This window comes from Muntiacus reevesi, chromosome 7, assembly GCF_963930625.1.
Source record: "Muntiacus reevesi chromosome 7, mMunRee1.1, whole genome shotgun sequence".
In the NCBI taxonomy this organism is placed as follows: Eukaryota; Metazoa; Chordata; class Mammalia; order Artiodactyla; family Cervidae; genus Muntiacus; species Muntiacus reevesi.
In genome coordinates, this window is record NC_089255.1 from 45,465,734 (window position 1) to 45,479,034 (window position 13,301).

The following is a 13,301-nucleotide window of genomic DNA, read 5'->3' on the forward strand; positions in this document are numbered from 1 at the left end:
ACTGAGAGACCGATCTAACTATCTTTAGTTGTGGCACATGAACTCTTTCTTAGCTGTGGCATGTGGGATCTGGTTCCAACATCAGGGACTGAACCCAGCCTCCTGCATAGGAGTGTGGAGTCTTGGCTACTGGACCACCAGAGAAATCCTTGAGCCCTTTCCTTGATGTAAGGCCTCAACTTTGACTATAAAGTCTTGAACTAATACCAACAGTTTCTAACAGTTCAAGGGCAACTTAAAGTGTCTGCCTGATAAAAACCCAAGGCTGCCAGAATCATTTGCTGTTTGCTTCAGCAACACCTGATGATAGGGCCCCTGTCTCTCAGTCTCTGTGGGAGGGTAGAGGCCTAACTTTCAATTAATAAGCTTCAATCAATAAGCCAGTTAGCAAATCGAGATGGCTTTCATGTGGACTAACACCTTTGTCCAGTTCTTTGTAGTTTTTCCTTACTCACTGCTCACTGCCTCCTTCCTGCTCCTCCGTTCCCTCTGCACAAATAGAACTGGTGCTCAGCTTTCGCTCTACTGTCAGTTTCTGAATAAACCTGCTTTCACAAATTTAACTAACGTCCAGCTGTGTTTATCTATGACAGTTCACAAAAAAATTGTTCTGCCCAAAATATTACCCTTGAGAAACAGGAATCTTTTTTCCAAAATAAGGTCTCATAAGTGTTTTCACGTTGTGAAAATTTGTACACTTATGAACTGTGTACTTTTCTGTCTATATCTTATACTTCTTATATTATAGATCAACGCAACAGAATAGAAAGCCCAGAAATAAACCCATGTGCCTATGGTCAATTAATCTACAATGAAGGAGGCAAGAATACACAACAGGGAAATAGTGCTGGGAAAACTGGACAGCTAATGTAAAAGAATGAAACTAGAACATTCTCTAACACCATACAGAAAAATAAACTTAAAATGGATTAAAGACCTAAATGTAAAACTGGACACTATAAAACTCTTAGAGGAGGGAAGAAGATTTCCCTGGTGGTCCAGTGGCTAAGATTCTATGCTCCCAGTGAAAGGGCCCCTGGTATGATCCTGGTCAGGGAACTAGATTCCACATGTTGCAACTAAGTTTGCATGCTGCAGTGAAGACTGAAGATTCCATGTGCTGCAACTAAGACCTGGAGCAGAGCTGTGGTATATATATACAATGGAGTATTACTCAGCCATAAAAAGGAATGCATTTGAGTCCGTTCTAATGAGGCAGATGAACTTAGAGCCTATTTCACAGAGTTAAGTAAGTCAGAAAGAGAAAAACAAATATCATATTTAATGTATACATGTGGAATCTAGAAAGATGGTACTGATGAACCTATTTGCAGGGCAGCAATGGAGATGCAGACATACAGAACAGACTTGTGAACATGGGTTAGCGGGAGGGAGGAGGGGTGGGACGAACGAAGGGTCTAGCATAGAAACATATACACCACCATGTGTAAAATAGATAGCCAAGGGGAATTTGCTGTGTGATGCAGGGAACTCAAACCGGGGCTCTCTGACAACCTAGAAGGTAGGATGGCATGGGAGGTGACAGGGAGGGTCAAGAGGGAGGGGACATATGTATACCTATGGCCGATTCATGTTGCTGTATGTCAGAAACCAACACAATATTGTAAAGCAATTATCCTTCAATTAAAAATAAATAAATAAATAAATAAAAAGACCTGGCATAGCCAAATAAATAAATATTAGGGAAAAAAACAACCTCAGAGAAAGAACATGGGCAGAAGACTCTGACGTAAATTGCAGCAATATCTTTTTGGATCCACCTCCTATAGTAATGAAAATAAAAACAAAAATAAGCAAATGGAACCTAGTTAAACTTAACTTTTGCACAGCAAAGGAAACCATACACAAAACAAAAAACACAACCCACAGAATGGGAGAAAATTTTATAAATGATGTGACCAACAAGGAATGAATCTACAAAATACACAAACAGCTCATGAAGTTCAATATCAAAAACAAAACAAAACAAAAAGACATACAGATGGCCAAAAAGCACATGCAAAGATGCTCAATATCTCTAATTATTAGAGAAATATAAATCAAAGTTACAATGATGTATTACCTCACACCAGTCAGAATGGCCATCATCAAAAAGTCTACAAGCAATAAATGCTGGAGAGGGGTGTGGGGAAAAAGGAACCCTCCTACACTGTTGGTGGGAATATAGACTGGTTACCGCCACTATGGAGAACAGGATGGAGGTTCTTTAAAAAACTAAAAATAGAGCCAACAATGCCACTCCACTCCTGGGAATGTATCTGGAGAAAGCCATAATTTGAAAAGATACCTGGACCTCAGTGTTCACTGCAGCAATATTTACAATAGCCAAGACATGGAAAGCAACCTAAATATCCATCAACAGATAAATGAATAAAGAAAATGTATATGTATACAATAGAATTGTACTCAGACATGACAAAGAATGAAATAATGCCATTTTCAATGACAGGGATGGACCTAGAAATTATACTAAGTACAATAAGTCAGAAACAGAAAGTGCCATATAATATCACTCATATGTGAAATTTTAAAAAATGATTGAAATTAACTTCAACTAGCTTTTAAAAAAAATGAACTTACTTACAAAACAGAAACAGACTCACAGACTTAGAAAACAAAATCATGATTAAAAAAGAGGAAAGGTGGAGAGGGGAGAAATAAGGAGATTCGGATTAACATATACACACTATTATATAAAAATGGATAAACAATAAGGGACTACTGTATAGCACAGAGAACTCTATATTCTGTAATAACTTATATGGGAAAAAAATTTGAAAAAGGATACTGAGTATAAGTATATGTCTAACTGAATCACTTTTCCCTACACCTGAAACTAACACATGTGTTACAATTGTAACACATGTAACACATTGTGCTACAATGTTAACAAGTCTAACATGGTTACAACTAACACATTGTGTTACAATATTAACAAGTCTAACATGGTTACAACTAACATTGTAAATCAATTCTATTCCAATATAAAATAAAAATGTTTAAAAGAATAAAGACTGCAGAAATAGACCCACGTAGTTATAGTCAACTGTACTTTGACAAAGAAGAAAAGGCAGTACAATGGAGTAAAGACAGTCTTTTCAATAAATGGTGCTGTAACAACTGAACATTCACATACATATGTACATACTTAGGCCTTATACTCTTTACAAATATTAACTCAAAATTATCTGGATGCAAAACCTAGAGGAAAACATAGGAGAAACCTAGATGACCTTGGGTATGGCAATGCCTTTTTAGGAATAACACCTATGATATGATTAAATAAGAAAGAATTTATTGTTATGCTGTACTTCCTAAAAATTAAAAGCTGTTCAGTGAAAGACAGTATCGAGAGAATGAGGAGACCAACCACAGACTGGGAGAAAATACTTGTACATAAGACATATCTGACAAAGGACTACTATTCAAAACATAATAGAATCAAATCTGCCTGCAATGTGGGAGACCTGGGTTCAATGCCTAGGTTGGGAGGATCCCCTGGAGAAGGGAACAGCTACCTACTCCAGTATTCTGGCCTGGAGAATTCCATGGTCCATGGGGTCGCAAAGAGTCAGACACAAATGAGCAACTTTCACTTCCACTTTTCATTCAAAATATATATGGTTTTTCTTTTTTTCAGGTCCACAAAGTAAAGAATGAGCTAACAGACAGCTTTAGGCATCTGTTTTAGTCTCACAGCTCTAAACAGTTTCCAGTTGCAGATGTTAAAATATCCAGAATCCACGGAGAACAGAATAGACAACATAACTCATCCAGCCTCTGCTGCTCCGAGCGCCTTCTGCAATTCACAGCATTTGATGACATGTGGGCAGTCAGCTTGCCTGTGTTCACAGGCTGCATTCAATTCACTGCAGCTAATAAAACCTTTCACAGAGAGTCATTACAGGGCCAGACATCTACGCTGGGGATGTACAAACATGAACAAGTGCCAGGGCCTTCAGGAGCTCTTCGTTAGCAGAGAGGACAGGTGGAGAGTCTCGGCACACAGTCGACAGGCTCTGTCCTGCACAAGGGAGTCTGTGGAGAGGTGAGGGAGCTGGGATGCAGCCTGTGCTCCTGTTGACAAGCTGTGTGTCTGGCTCTGAAGGAAGGGGTGACTGTTTCTAATATGCACAAATGAGCAAGGTGTGCTCCCTGCTGTGTACCCTCAGCCCTGGACTGAGGTACAGTCTTGCTGCTGCTGCTGCTGCTAAGTCGCTTCAGTCGTGTCCAACTGTGCAATCCCATAGACAGCAGCCCACCAGGCTCCCCTGTCCCCGGGATTCTCCAGGCAAGAATACTGGAGTGGGTTGCCATTTCCTTCTCCAGTGCATGAAAGTGAAAAGTGAAAGAGAAGTCGCTCAGTCGTGTCTGACTCTTAGCGACCCCGTGGACTGCAGCCCACCAGACTCCTCCGTCCATGGGATTTTCCAGGCAAGAGTACTGGAGTGGGGTGCCAGTGCCTTCTCTGGAGGTACAGCCTTAGAGCTCATTAATATAAAAAGAAGAGTGGGACTTCCCTGGTGGTCCACTGCTTAGGAATCTGCCTTGCAATGCAGGGGATGTGGGTCTGATCCCCGGTTGAGGAACTAAGATTCCACATGTCGAGAAGCAGCTAAGCCTGCATGCAGCGACTACTAAGCCCCTGTGCTTCGGGGCTCATGTGCTGCAACTAGATAATCCACGCACCACAACAAAAGATACCTAACTAAGACCCGACACAGCCAAATAAATACATAAATATTAAAAATACATGTAAAATAAGAAAAGTGCTGTCCTAGAGGCAGATATCAATAGCTGTGAGGTGGGAGGAGGGAGCAGGAGAGTCTTCTGGGGGAAGGAGTTAACAGGGAGTGACAGAGATTGAGGGACATTTCAACAGGGCTTTGGAAGAGGAACAGGAATTTGCTTGTTTAGTGAAAGAAAAGCAAACGAGGCAGGGGAAATAGAGTGAGCAAAGATGCAGAGGTTTGACATTACAAGATCTGTTTCTAGAACAGGGAGCAGTTCAACTTGGCTGATGGAGGTAAGGTCAGAGGGTAGCCACAGCCAGATGGTGCCGGTCGTCTAAGCCACACTGAGTGGTCCTCAGATTCTGGTGTGGTCTGAAACACACAGAAAGCCTGTTTACAAGTGTGGTTTCCTTGGCTGGAGCCCCACAGATGAGTTCTGATTCAGGAGGTTTGGGGAGGGTCTCAAGAATGAACATTTAAAATGATTTTCCTATAGGATCTGGGTATAGTGGTCAGCTGGTAAAGAATCCGCCTGCTATGTGGGAGACCTGGGTTCGATCCCTGGGTTAGGAAGATCCCCTGGAGAAGAGAAAGACTACCCACTCCAGTATTCTGGCCTGGAGAATTCCATGGACTGTATAGTCCATGGGTTGCAAAGAGTCAGACATGACTGAGCGTCTTTCACATTCACATAGTGGTCAGAGAAGAAACAGTACTGAGACAGAAGGGTGTTCAGAGGAGGTTAGGCAGCACAGGGTCTGCTGGGCTCACTGGAGCAGAGCTTGCCAGCTATCAAGTGGAAAGAGGTACAGCTGGGGGAATCCACTTTGCCTGTTCGTGCTCTTGGAAAGCTATCTCAGAGGCCAACCCTTAATTAATTTCCCCCACCCCCAAGTGCAAAGGTCTGGAAACTGCTTAAAATGTGAAGAAAGCAGACACTGGGGACAAAGATGTCAGGACTAAGCTGTACCACCTGTGGGTTGGGTCGCTCCCAGCTAATAATTACCTCCCCTCTGAGTCTCTGTCTGTACACCAGCAGGACCTCAGGGCCCCTCTCAGCCACATGATATATGAGGCTTCAGTCCTTCCTAGTGAGAGGTTCATTGTATAAGGGGATGCCGAATAAGGCCAGGAAAAAAAAAAAAGACTCTAACAGTGGAAGCTGTAACAGACTAAGAATTATTTTAGGGAAGGAAAGTTCTTCTTTTTTGCCCAAAACCTTCTCAAGCCTCTCTGAGTGCCTCCCAGCACCCAGCGCAGTGCCTTACACTTTGCAGGCATTCGATACATACCACTTAATGATGAACAGCATCAGGATGTCAGTGTCGGCTTTTCAGGACTGAGCACATCTGAAATGCCTCCTCTGTACTTTATTCAGGCAATGATCAGCCCACGTTTCAAACGGTGACCCTCCTATTATCCAGACTTATTATTTTTTTTTATTAAAGATTTTTTTTTTTTTTAATGTGAACCACTTTTAGTCTTCATTGAATTTGTTACAATACTGTTTCTGTTTCATGTTTTGGTTTTTGGCCGCCAGGCATGTGGGTTTTTAGCTCCCCGACCAGGGATTGAACCTGCGCCCCCTGCACTGAAGAGCAAAGTCTTAACCATTGGACTGCCAGGGATGTCCCTATCCAGACTTATTAATTAAGGTTCTCAATTATCTGGATATTTGGAAATATTCTCAGGTAATAATAACAGTAACCCTGGGAGGCTGTAACCTTTAGGTGATGGAATGGGGGAAAGAAGTAAAGGTTTTAGAGGTGATGAAAAGTTTATCTTGGGCTTAAAAAAACTTTAATATATGCAGATTTTGGCTTTGAAACTTGCCAGATGGAGGTAGTTTTGTAGGATATTTGAAAGTATAATAGAAATCCTATGCCAGACAAAGCAGCCTTTGGTTTGCTGGTGAAATGGTGTTCCTTTCCAGCACAAATCAAAAGACATGTGTACATTTCCTCCACTGGTATTTTCTGGGACCATCTCCCAGACAAACCACCATCGCTGGGATCCTTGTCTCAGGTCACATTTCTGGGGAAACTCCAACTAGACATCAAGTCACTGGGAGGGTGATGCTGAGGGCATTGATCTGCAGTTAGGGTGCTAGAAGAGACAGGGCTATCACTGGGTTTGCAAAGCTGTAGAGAAAGTAGCTGGAAAGACCTACATTAAAAAAGCTGAGGACAGCAAAGACTCACGGTAGAGCTGGCACCTGTGGGAAGAGAGGGGTAACCTTGAATGGATGCCTACTCCAGCACTGATCCCGTGTTTGGTGTTAGACACGCGTCACCTCTCTCAATCCACACAACCACAGTAAAAATCAGGAAGGGGTCATCTCAGGCCTGGAGCAGGGGTCTGAACTCGGGCCTCTCTGGCGCCACAGGCTGTGCTTTGTCCCCAGAGCTCCCCTCACAGCCCCCGCGAATGAGTAACTGTCAGTGGCCAGTGTGGTCTTTACAGAGAAGAGCCAGGGGTGCCTCAGGCCAGGCGAGGCGAGGCATCCCAGCGGGGAAGGAAGGACCTTTTGGGAAGTTGAGGTCAGCCATACCGGTTCTTAGCAGATTCAGAAACTTGGTCTATGCCTCTAGCAGGCGTCTGGCCCAGGAGAATTGAAGGAAAGCAGTTAAACTCTCCAGAGACTTATGCATGATCCAGGTAACAATCTGTTGGCCGGATCCTCATATTACCGTGTATTAGTTTCCTACTGCTGCTGTAACAAATTGCCACAAGCTTAGTGGCTTCAAGCAACACACACTGGGACCTAGAGATGATCAGACTAAGTGAAGTAAGCCAGAAAAAGAAAGAAGACTATAATATGACACAGCTTGTGTGTGGAATCTAAAAGAGAATAAGATACAAATGAACTTACACACAAGACAGAGCCACAGACACAGAAAACAAACTTATGGTAACCAAGGAGAAAAGAGGCTGGGAGGAGAGATAAATTAGAAGGTTGAGATTAACAAATACACACCATGCTATTACATATCAAATAGATAACCAAGGGGACTTGCTTGGTGGTTCAGTGGTTAAGAAACCGCCAAGCAATGCTGGGGATGTGAGTTTGACCCCCTGGTTGGGGAACAAAAATCCCACATGCCTCAGAGCAACTAAGCTCACATGCCATAACGAGAGAGTGTGTGTCACACCAAAAGAGCCCACAACTTAATCACGCAATGAAGACCCGAGTGCCACAACTAAGACCCAAGACAGACAAATAAATACATAAATAAATATTTAAAAAATAGGTAACCAACAGGGACCTACTGTATAGCATAGGGAACTATAATCAATATTTTGTAATAACCTATAAGAGAAAAGAATATGAAAAAAAGATACATATGTAGAGCTAATTCACTTTGTTGTACACCTGAAACTAACAACATTATAAATCAACTATGCTTCAATAAGATAATAACAACAACAACAAAACCCCCTACAGATGTATTTTCTTGCAGTTCTGGAAACAGAAGCCTGAAATTTGTTTCACTGGTCTAAAATCAAGGTGTGGGCATGCCTGCGTTTCTTCTGGAAGCTCTAGAAGAGAATATTTCTTTGAGTTCTCCAGCTTTTAGAGACGCCCTTCCTTCATTCTTTGGCCCTTTCATCTATCTTCAAAGCCATCAGCATTGCCATCTCCCCATCTCTCTCTGACCCTGTGCTCCTGCCTCCCCCTTTGGATTATATTTGGTTTATCTAGATAATGCAACACAACCTCCCCACCTCAAAATCCTTACTAATCACATCTGCAAAGTTCGTTTTACCACATAAGGTAACACAGAGACAGGTTCCAGGGATTAAGATGTGAATATCTTTGGGGGCCAACCAATGATATTCAACCAATTCACCAATCCTTTGGTCATTATTCAGCTAACCACAGCGGGTCTATTTTTCTCTCCACTGTAGCAGGAAGGCTCCATATAAGTCTAGTCTATGATCAGGGACTGCTTGGGGAAACTGAGTCTAGAGCCTCATGGTGTGGATGATCTCCATGGTCAGAGTTATCAGTCAAACATGAGCCAGCCAAGCAACAATCCTCCATCCAACAAACAGGGAGTGGGAACCTCTGGTACTCAGGCCTTTCTCCTTGTTGATGCCGTGCACTTTCATCACACAGACCACATGCCATTGGTCAGTTACTACTCTCTACTTATAGATCTGGGTGGACCCCAACTCCCCAGCATGGCGCATTAATAAGTCATTTCTTCTGGTTGTTTGATGGAACCTGATCTGTCTCACCCTCGGTCCCCATTAATTGTGCCTATTAAGGTGGTCTGACAGACCGGGTCAGCCCAGGACCTCAGCGCTCCCTGCTCTCTCTCCCTCTTACTGTATGCATGCGTGCTAAGTTGCTTCATTTGTGTCCTACTCTTTATGACCCCATGGACTGTAGCTCAACAGGTTCCTCTGTCCATGGGATTCTCCAGGCAAGACTTACTGGAGTAGGTTGCCATGCCCTCCTCTAGGAAATCTTACCAACCTGGAGACTGAACCCACGTCTCTTACATCTCCTGCATTGTCAGGCGGGTTCTTTATCACTAGCACCACCTGACTTTTGATCACATACTCCAGGCTTTTCTGCCTTTCCTCTGTGGTTTTGACAAGCTGTTAGGACTTTTCTCTCTCCTGGATTCTGTGCACAGATGATCTCATTTATTATGTGTTTCAGGTTTTTTTTTTTTTTTTAATTATTTATTTATTTATTTGGCTATGCCAGGTCTTAGTTGCAGCAACACAGGATCTTCGAACTTCATTGTAGCATATGAACTCTTAGTTGTGGCATCTGGGATCTAGGTCCTTGACCAGGGATTGAACCTGGGGCCCCTGCATTGGCAGTGTGGAGTCTTAGCCACTGGAAGTCCCTCATCCATCATGTGTCCATTTTTATGAGTAACCTTGTCTTGAAGTTTTGAGAATAATTAACCTTACCTTCAAATGTACTGACCTTTTAAAACAACAACTCTTACTCATAGTTGTCTGTTTTCCACTTAGTGTCTACCTCTGAAATTCACCCAAAGAATGTCCCATGGGAATCTGTTTACCTGCCAGGCACTGGGGTAAGGGCCCAGGGATATGATAGTGAGCAGTTGTGTTCCTGGTCTCACAAAGCCTAGAGACCAGTAGGGAGATGAATCTTTATCAAATAATCACACTCATGAATGTGTAATTAAAAGTGGAGGTAATTACTCCTTTAAAAAATGGAGGTAATTACTCTTAAGAAAAGAAACATGGTTAGTGAAAACTTAAAGAGACCGGCCCTAAATAGGGGGTCTCATGGGAAACTTCCCTATGATGTTCCATTCGAACTGTAATCATTGGGTGAGTGGAGGAGAAAGGTGGGAAAAGCCGTGAGGTTAATGTGGCTGCAGGCAGAGACGGCTGGATGAAAAAAGGGTCAAGATGAGGTGGCAGAGGCAGGTAGAGACCAGGGAAGGGTTCTGGGTTTTAGCCTAAGAGCAAAAGGTTTTTAGCAAGGGGAGGGTGTTGACACAATCAGATTTGGGTTAGATCATGGCCAACAGATTTTGTTGGGGAGGGGAGTGCAGAACTGGAGCAGAGAGGGTAGTAAGGAGGCTCTCACAGTAACCGAGGAGACATGAAAGTGACTTGGTCAGCGTGATGGCAGTGCAGAACAGAAGTGGCTGGTTCATGGGATTCCCCTGGTGGTCCAGTGGCTAAGACTCTGTGCTCCCATTGCAGAGGGTCTGGGTTCAATCCCTGGTCAGGGAACTAGATCCCACATACCGCAGCTAAGAGTTCACATGCTGAAACTAGAAAGAAAAGATCCCACATGCCACAACTGAGATCTCATGCAGTCAAATAAATAATAAAATTAAATTAAATTAAAAAAAAGAAGAAATGGCTGGTTCCTTGTGGTCATTTGGAGGCAAAACCCATCAGGGCACATTTAACACGCAGGGCAAAAGAATGAAAGGCTTCAAAGACAAAACAAGCTTAATGGCTAACATAAATTCCTATTAACTGAATGTGTGTTTACATTCAATTGCAATCAAACACTTAAAAAGAATGAAATGCTTGCTCTAGTGTTTATTCTGCCAGGCCTAATGAGAACAGATGCATTCAGTGTGAGAGAGCTGCCCATCCTTATGAACCTGAGACATGACCATGTGGTGGCTTCTGGAAGAAAATGACATACCCAAGATCAGGTCCTTGCATGGACAGTATGGTTGCTGACTTTACCATCAGACTCTCTCTCACAGTCTTCAGAGTAGAGGGAGGGGCTGTCTCTAAAACCAAACCACTAGCAGAGCGGGCTGACCTTAGAAGGAGAGGCTTACAATAAATGGAAGAATTCTGGGAATCCAACCTCAAGAATGCTGACCTCTTTCCCCACTTGTGACTGCCTTTTGAACTTGAGGATTTGGCAGTCATTCAAACCAAATGACTCTGGGGTGCAAAAGCAACAGAGTCCAGAGCAATCTCTGGCTCATTGTTTCAGATTAGATGTCTTTATTGGGCAGGTCTCTGGATCCTTGCCCCTTTTCACTTACAATAGATTCTCTGGTCTAATGAGAATCTGCACAGATATATTTTCCTTGATATGCTTTTCTATAACACGGAATTTGGTTGCTTCACTGGGAGAGAAATTCTAAGACTTTAAACTTGAGTCTCTGGTCCTAAGTATCCTGCTGGCACCACCTGGATGTTTCTCATTAAAATCACTTGTTAAAGTGAGTGGGCCCTTATGGAACATCCTGGCAGATTCTGTTTACCCAAGGGTCAGAGATCTGAGACCTCTGAGCTCAGCAGAGGGGCAGTGGGGAGAGAAGTGGGTATCCTGGGATGAACACTGAAGGCTCCCAAATGGGAAGTAGGGTTAGTGAGCTCCAAACTTGGCCATTACATTCAATTATACATTACGAGAGGGGAAGGAATAATGAAAACAAATTTGCAGTTAATAATTATTGCATCCAGGACTTCCCTGGTGGTCCAGTGGTTAAGAATCTGCCTACCAATGCAGGGGACGTGGGTTCAACCCCTGGTCCAGGATGATTCCGTATGCCTCGGGAAACTAAACCCTTGTACCACTACTGAGCTCACACTCTGGAGTTCACGATCCACAACAAGAGAAGCCACTGCGATCAGCCCATGCACCGCAACTAGATAAAGTCCACACGTGGGAAGAAAAACCCAGCACAGTCAAAAATAAATAAAAAACCCCAATCAAAACAAACAAAAACTATCGTATTCAACCCAATGCACATCTAAAGTTCTGAAATCTCACAGTTGAGATCTATGCACATCTAAGCCCTGACCTTCATCAAACCGTTACTTCATTATTAATATCTGTGATTCTCAACCTGCACTTTGAATCATGGGGGTGGAGGTATGGGAGTTGGGGGTTTTAGTAAACAAACACATGCCTTTGGTAATGCTCTCAATCATTTCCACATGACAGGTGAGTCACCCAACTCACTCCATTTGTACATTACCTGATCCTATAAGGCAAGCTATGGCCACTGCAGTTCTGCTCTGTTATCTGTCTACCTGTCCAGCACATTTGCCCCTAAAACAAGGCATTCACCTGTGTTTCCTGTTTGAGTCCAGCTCCTATTCCCTGTCTTAGCACTGGAACCTTGTGTGGTTTAAGAACATGGATACTCACCTCTTTGACACTCTCCTTTCTGGTCTCTGCTAATTCTTGCTTCCAGGAAAATGACTTGACTCTGACCTGCTTAATCAGGGCCTACACCCTCCATTAGGGACTGTGGGCAGCTGCTAAGATCTTCGTAAGCAATCTGTGAAGTAGGAGAAACTGGAGAAATTAACACTCAGATGGTAAGTGCTTCGTATAAGACCACCCAGCTCTGGACTTTACTGCTTTTTGATTCTATAATACAAAGAATTCATTGTTCTAATTTCAGTTGTTAAAACATCAAAAATTATTACCCACTTACTTGGAGAGTGAGGATTAAATTGATACAGATGCAAATCTAGTGAGACTAACATAAACAAGGCTTGGGTCATTGGGAGATACTGACTAAATGGTGGGCATATTATTCCCAAGTGTTGTTTTGTATTTGGTCAACTCTGGTTGTCATGACAAAATATTGTAGATTGAGTGACTTCAACAATAGATATTTATTTACTCACAGTTTCAGAGGTTGCAAGTCTGAGATCATGGTGCCAGCAAGGGCGGGTTCAGGTGAGACTTTCTTTTTGGTTAGAGCACACAGTGGACCTCATGTGTCTCTTAGAAGGATACTAATCTTATGGTATCAGGGCCCTGGACCCTTATGATCTGAGGTAACCTTAATTATCTCCTAATGGGTTCTACCTCCAAGTATTAGTGATTAGAGCTTCACTTTAGGAATTTGGGACTTCCCTGGTGGCTCGAAAGGTAAAGAATCTGCCTGCAATACAGAAGACTTGGGTTCGATTCCTGGGTTGTGAAGATCCTTTGTAGAAGGGAATGGCTACCCACTCCAGTATTCTTGCCCGGGAAATTCCATGAACAGAGGAGTCTGGCCGGCTACAGTCATGAGGTTACAAAGAGTCAGACATGACTAAGCAACTAACACA